Source organism: Panulirus ornatus, chromosome 50, assembly GCF_036320965.1.
Source record: "Panulirus ornatus isolate Po-2019 chromosome 50, ASM3632096v1, whole genome shotgun sequence".
Classification (NCBI taxonomy): domain Eukaryota; kingdom Metazoa; phylum Arthropoda; class Malacostraca; order Decapoda; family Palinuridae; genus Panulirus; species Panulirus ornatus.
Genome location: NC_092273.1, coordinates 8333322 through 8341175, shown reverse-complemented (window position 1 = coordinate 8341175; position 7854 = coordinate 8333322). Strand labels below are relative to the sequence as shown.

Sequence of the window (7854 nt, the reverse complement as noted above, 5' to 3'; positions counted from 1 at the left end):
TGGCTGTTTAATCTGATCTTGAATAATACGGTGAGGAAGATAAAGGCGAAGATCAGAGAGATAGGCAACAGTGCAGTTTGTCGGGGTTGGGGCGTCTGAGGCGAGTCAGTTGCTGTTGATTGGTGACTCGGTTCTGGTGGCAGATTCCAATGAGAACAGAGATTAGGTTTCATTCATCTCTGGGAAGGCGGTGCGACATTTTCCATCGGCGCGCTGACCTAGCCCGGCTCAGAGAAAGATCTCGAGGCTTGGGGATAATTTTGATCATTCCAGCCCCTTAACCTTCCCTTCCGTCTTAACTTTCTACACACACACACACACACACACAAAATATTCCAAATATTTGTCATTGTTTTGGCTTTTGCCGTGTGAAATATGCCTCTTCTGGTATACTGATAATGCCAATGACTGTCAAAACACGAGTTTTAAAACGCGTTTTCCTGGAGTTGATAAGGTCACGACCGATGAAATAGTTTTTGTATGTGGTGAATTCAAGAAAAAAAGAATATAATTACGGCGGATGATAGAAAATTCAAATGCATTTTTTTTTTTTAGATTGTTGACCTTATGAATTTTTGTAGAGCTCAACAAATCTGATTTATGATGGTGAAATTCAGACTCGATTAAACATAATATGAAAAGAAGAGAAGATATAAGGTAAAAACAACCAGAGAGAGAGAGACCGTTGATTTATTAATACGTTTATATGTAGTGATATTGTTTACCATTATTATTTAGCACTATTTACCCTATAAACATGATTATTGAAATGTTAGTTAGATATTGCCACTAACCTAGCTTTGTAACAAAAGTACTATATATTCCTGAAGTCTTTTATGTTCAGTGTTTCCCAGTTAAAGATTGTTGTACGGTATTTCCTACGATTACCCTTAGGCCCGTCGAAAAACTGAGACAATGATTGTCAGCGATTTTCCGCTCGTCCCATGAGAAACATATTGCACGAACATAATGTTTCAAGAACACTGTTTGCCGCAGAATTTTTTATTCTCGCTAAAGGCGAACCGATTCATCTGGTGCGTTACGACCTGGTTAAATTTCTTGGATTAAGCCCAACTTTGTTTATACAAGTCTTATTTTACCCTACATTTAACTGCTGTACAACACTGCTCACTTTCATTGTTTATCCGTCACTGACTCGATCAAAGTGATTTTTGCAGGCGTAATGGTGTTATACGATTCCGCTAAGTCGTTATTGCTTTATTGAATTTGCAGACGTACACCAAATACAAACTTGAGTGTTCAGCTAGATATTACCAGTCAATATCGAACGTACCGTAAAGATAAAACTACCATAAACTGATCGAAGGAAAAGGGGGCTTGAGGGTCAATATAAAATGGGGAAGTAAAATTCGTCGTGTGACGCCACCGAGGCAGCACCTAACACCTGGCTGGCTGAGGGATCACGGTGCAGGGCCAGTCGGGCTTAGGGCGGTGGTGAGTTGGGACGTGTTTGTTTCGTCTGTCCTGCTACCTGTTGAGTGTAAGCCCCACATCACTCTCGGTGATCGTTTCATTTTCGTTAGCTTGATGTCCAAGTAGTATAATTGTCTGTCAAATCAATATCTGTCGAGTCTTGTCTCAAGGATTTTAGTTATTTCAGAGAATGTATTTTACTCATGTAATGCACACGTCTCTACAGATATTGATGTTTGATAAGGTATAATTTATTATGAAAATAATCATGTATTAGAAGTGAAATTAGTGTAACTTTAGATCCGAAGACGATCCAGTTGTGTCTTCCCTCTTGTTACATGTGAACTCCCGAGTTACCACGATTTTTATCATCGCCCTATATAGTAGTTTAGCGCTTCTTTTTAAGTTATTCATTGCGGCCACTCAGCATAGCAGGGCTTCTGTTGTTGTCACTTGTAACCATAGTGACCCACGAATTGTCCTTAGGCGCCTGGACTAGGGCTTAACACAGTACACGTGGAGAATAATTGTTACAGTACCTACCTGTCCGCGCGTTTCATTATGCTTTCCCATCATTCGCTCGTTCACCTTGCCTTTAATCGCCGCTTTTTATGAGTAAACGACTCTCGTATCATTTGCCTAATGCTAGCAGGTTAGGGAAACGTTGTGGCATATTGCCTTACCTGCTCCTAGTCATGAGAAATAAACGTGTTCTCAGGTTGGCTTGACGCCTTGCTCCACTAATATAGTTGTGTAGTTAAGTTCTAGATATTTGAGGGACCATGCAGTATATATATATATATATATATATATATATATATATATATATATATATATATATATTTATTCTTCATAGGATTATTTCCAGCTATTAGCGAGGTTTTACATTAGATACCTCGCTCTTAACTATATTACTTGGCCACCTGTCTTTTCCTTCTTTTGAAAAAAAACAAGAGATTCCACCACGTCCAGCTACCCATTATCGATTCTACCCCTAGGGAATGACTGGGTTTGGTGTGATAGGCCCACGCCCTGGATTCGAACCATAAACTATTAGCGTAATCAATAATATATGATTACTAGTAACCAAATTATGTAACGCACGAGGGTTCTACCTTTATTATATAGCCTATCTTTTCTTTCTGTAAGAGACGTTTACCACCGTTAAGTGCTACCGATTATCTTTGTCCCTAGGGAGATGAACTGTTGGTTATAACACAGTGAAAGAACCCACTTAAACCTGAATACACCGACCTTGCAAAAATTTTTTTATTTATCATTTTTTTAGCCTAGTGGCACCTTTACGGTAAATGCATTTTGCACTTAACCAAGGTTATACCTTGAATATATATCATTTTTCATAAACACCTCCCTTGGAGAAACAGTAAAGAATCGTGCAGGTAAGGCCACTGACTGATAACCCCCCTTAGTATAGCCTATATCATCATCTTGAAGAGATGCATTTGCCTTAATACTCTCAGATGTGACTAAAAGAGGCCATTTACCAGGGGAACGTAGTATGTTTCCCTTCCATATACACCATAAGTCTCTTTGTGCCAAGACTCGTCAAAGTTACGTTAAGAGGATGTTGCAGTTACTGAGTATGTGAGGATCAAAGTAAGGAATGTTTGTGCCACGTCTCGGCAAGACCCAGGGTGGGGCAAGGGGCAAGACTGATTAAAGCAAGACCCGGCTGAGAAGACCCAACGCGAGGCAGGATGAGGGCAAGATACAGGGGTGAGGCAAGACTCGTTACACGGCGAACAATAAAGATGAAACGAAGCACGTTTGAGGTAATGCTCAGGATGAGTTGATATAAAGTTTGACAAGAAAAAGAGAGAGGGATGGTACAATATGAGGCAAAATACAGGATGAGGAAGATGCAGAGCAAGCCATGACTTTGTATGAGGAAGATACAACACGAGGCAATATCCAGGGTGAAGCGAGATAATGACAAAGTGGGTTAAGGCAAGCTACCTGGAGGTGAGATAGATATTGGATGAAGTAAGATCCAGGTTGAGGAAAGACTGAAGGGGTGTGTGCGGCTTGTCATCAGTATTGGCTGAATAAAAGTTTGCAGAAAATTATTTTTTACCTTTGGCCTCTAAAGAGGTTAAAGATAATCATCTCAAATTTATCGTGGTAATTGCAGACATCTTTTGGGAAAACATCATTAACATAGCCTGAACTTGGGTGAATAAGGACAAGAAATATGAAATTGTATTTTGCCGGTGACCTTTTACCCCTAAAGGAAAAGTCGAATAATTCATTTGATATACGTATAATGTGAGTCATGTATAAATACCTGGACAAGATTTCATGAGCACAAGGATATGGCATGGTTATGGTACGAAAAAAATGTTTTTACTGACCCTTGACCCCTCTAGAATAGTATAAATGGCGTATCACAAATACATCCAGTGAATTGTACGTGGCTGATGGAAGGTTTTTGCCTGCAGTGTTTCATGTCAGTTGATCAAGACTTAAAAACAGCAGGCGAAAATGTACACTTCAGTGGTTTGTCTTTTGATCCAGTAGAATTCTATAAAAAGAAAATATGGAACAAGTGTCTGGGTATATTGAACCATGGAACACATGACTACCAAGTTTGAAGTGAATGGACTCCAGAATGAAGGCACATAACACTGATTGTTGTGAAGGAACAAACTCGTTTTAAGCAGGATGTCTATTCGAAAGGCTATGAATATCCCTGATTTAACCCATGGAATAGGTAAGAGTGCAGTTCATTACTCCTTGGTAACACTCGAAGACATTTATTACATACTATTGGTAAACGCCCTTCCTAGAAAAAAGTTTTTATGCTGTAAAGATTCAGGCATCTAGCATACGCCTTGTGAACAGATGTTAGCCTAGTCTCCGTCAACTGTTGGCTGGTAATGTAATTTCTTAACCCGACTCGATTAAAGATGCAAAAGAGTTCATTGTTAATTAGGGAAAATTGTGCTATAACCAAAGCTTGAGTTAAAAGGAAAGAATGGTATTTTCTAGAATTAACCGCAGTAGATAGCAGAAGGTTAGAGGGTGACATGACAGCAACATTCAGGCTTTTCCGTGGCCTCGGAAACGTTGATTCTGAGCTATTCTTTTTTTGAAACGGATGAAGCGTCCAATTAGAGTGAGTACTATGGAAGAAACGAAGAGAAAAGATGTGGGTAAATTTACTTACACCAACAGAGTAGTGGATAAATGGATTAAGGCAAGTGAAGAGGCGAATGTTATGTCATCATCTAGATTAAAATGAAACTTAAAAAGATATGAGGAGAGAAAGGGCGCAAAGCTTTACTGTACACGCAAATAGTTAATTACACCGCCGCAAGCAAGGGGCATGAGACGATGCTGGGCAACATACAAGTCAGGAAGGACATGAGAAAACTTCATTAGCAGCAGTAGCGGTGCTTAGGGAGGAAATTAAATGGAGATGTAATTCTATTTGGAATGGTAGAATTAAAGGTTCATACTAAATGCGAATTCAAGCTTCATATATATATAGTTTTCGGACTTCGTCTGCAAATGGCATAAAGTCACCCTCGACGAGACTGTAACGTCATCAGACGAAAAAAGGGCCTCATCGAGGCCCTTGCCACCCCTGTAAAGTAATCCACCTTACCCTGTTCTCGCGTGCGGCGCAGCCTCGAAGTTCAGGCCCTGGCCATTGTAAAAGTATTATATGTCAGTGTGCAGCGTTGGTTACGTTAACTTATTAGTTCCTTTTTGTGTTCATGTGCTCGTGTGTGTGTGCATAATTTTCAAACATTACGCTCTATCATCTTATACATCGATATCCGAAGGTGGTGATGGGGAAAGTATTTAGATACGTTGTATTATCTAACGCCGAGTTGGGAGCGGTGGTGGAGCGGGTACGGCAAGCCACTAGTATTGTCATTTTCCTATCTTTTTTTTTTTTTTTTTAAAGCATTTCCTTCCTGTCCCCAACAATGCTGGCGACGTGCAAAAGCTACCGCCGGAGGTTGGTTGCGGAGCCAGAATTTGTGTATTGATTTGTGACCGAAGCTTCGCGGGGTGGGCCAAACAGCTTGAAATTCACTGGGCAAATTATTCCGCGTCATAAGATACATTCATTGGGCAGGAGAATGCAAAATGTGGGCGAGGAACGTATGTTGTTTATCTCCCCGAGCTCGGTGGTGGTACGACCCTTAGCTTTTGAACCTGAGCATTCATGGTTCAGGTCAGGTCCCTGGTATTTATAGTGTGTAGAAATTAAGTGTATCAGCTTGGATCTCGATGTGATATATAGATACATAGGCGAGATTAATGGAAGATCAAGGGTATGAAGAGCTGTTGTCAATGTTTGAATCTCGCAGCACTTGCCAGGTTTTTCCCCCCAATATAATTACTGATTTATATTTACACCGAAGTATGATGATGATGTGACTTTCCTATACTTCAAAAACCATGATTATAGTAAATGATTTGCTTTTCCCCCACCGTTTGATTGATGAAAAATGAAAGTTATTTTAAGTTCACCCGTGCAGCTCTTGGCAATCTCTGGATTAATAACTTCTTGCAGATGATTGAAATCCCGACCGTCAGCTGCAGCCTTCCTTCCTTCCTTCCTTCCTTACCTCACACTGACTCTGCTCCTATTCTGGTTATTGTTATTATTATCTTTTCGGAGAATTTATGCGTAATACATTTATGTTTAATACCGAGCGATAAGACTTGAGTATAGATTTTATTTGAATGATCGGCAAGTCGTTATGCAACTGTGTTGATAAAGCACCTGTTGCTCTTAGATCATGGCTACTTTGTCGCTCGGACAGGTCTAAGTAGCCATCCATACTTATAGGCAGCCATCTTGGTGGAGTTCTGTTCCTTCTTGAGGGAAAGCGTCAGTGTATAGGGAAGGACGGGCCTTGATAGACGTCTAAGTGAGCAGCTGGTCATTGGGGCATGTGACCAAGCTTGCTGATCCAAGTGTCCATTTTGTTCATGTTGACGTTCCTTTTGAGACGTGTGATTTGATACGCTGTAGTCACTTATGTTCAGCCAAACCTTTAAGGAGTAATTTAATACGTCTTTTTTTTTTGAAGTCGGAGTTTCCATTTTTCAACTGGGACATCTTACAAGTGAACGTATTCTACACTTCTGCGTTTTTTCTTTAGGGACTCTTGGTTCCTTGAGGAACTTTGTATAATGTTTTTAAATGGGTGTGCTTCAGTGTTCCCCCCGTTGCAGGTTTGATAGTTTAGAGGTTAAGTAGTTAAACTCCTAGAGCACGATTCTTGAATACAACGACACAACCATTGAGTTTGACGGTATGACCTTTTCAGTTTACCTCGCAGTTACAAGTCAGGTACATAGGCTGTTATACCCAAGGGTCGTATCTTCATGGTCAAAGGTCGTGTTCAAAGGTGTGAAGTTTGCATTTATAGAGAATAGCGTTCGTTTAAACCTAGCCTCTGGGTCATTGATGTATGAAACGCTTATTCATTTTTATTTATGCTGTTACGTGTTAGATGCTGCCATAAGCTGTATTTTCATACTGCTCTGCGATTGAGTATCGTGCCGTATGGATGAGTGGCATAAGCGAGTTATGTAAGATAGAGACTGCGATTATTCTCCATCAGAAGGTGAGTACATACTAAATGAAAAAAATATTGCAATTATGAAAGGTAGTTGTTCACTTTCATATTATGAGTATGAGCAGTTTGTTCAGTAAACGTTAATTTTCCACTCTGAGTGGTAATTTTCCACCCAGGTTCTTAATTACATGCTTCGACTGTTGCTGGAACATGGCCTAATGAATCCCTGTGATCTCTGGGCCTGCAAGTCAGTCACCACTCAGGCTCACTCAACCTCCCTACACCCAAGGAAGGCTCCCAGGAGGCTAGGCTTTAGGATGCGTGGATTTCAGGATACAATACTCTCGGTGCACGGCATATATATATATATATATATATATATATATATATATATATATATATATATATATATATATATATTTACATAAGCTCTCGACACGCCAAGTTCCAATGAGAGTCTCTTTTAATAGACTTATTGCACGTCAGGAACCCCAGGAATTTGAAGAAGCTAGGCTACTTAATATGGCGATGACCGTTAGTTTTCTGGGAAAGCTTCATTGCTTCGTCGGTGGAAATCTTGATGAAAGGATAATTGTATAAGTCCCAGATTGTTTATTTAACTCGATATTCAATACCTTCGAAAATCGTAACTGTTGCATTATTTTGTGTGGCACAGTGGCACGACAGACCCGAGGAGATTCTAGAACATGTAAACAGACAGACCAATACGTATTTTGCTGTCGAGGTTTACTTAATCATACCACAAGCCAGGTAGACCAGTCGTATACCAGTAGTAAGATCTGCGACTGGGGGGGTATTGCTCAGTAAAAGATTACGTGGGCGCACTTTAGAGTTG

The 7854-nt window shown here is 40.1% G+C and overlaps 1 protein-coding gene across 1 annotated transcript in view; it reads left to right on the top strand.

Moving 5' to 3' along the window:
• The first annotated feature begins 1398 nt into the window (after positions 1-1398).
• Positions 1399-7854, top strand: part of LOC139764565 (tumor protein p53-inducible protein 11-like) — a 449602-nt gene continuing 443146 nt past the window's right edge. Inside the window, exon 1 of the mRNA XM_071691348.1 lies at positions 1399-1501. The gene's annotated coding sequence lies outside the window, so the exon portion shown is untranslated. The remainder of the gene's footprint in view (positions 1502-7854) is intronic.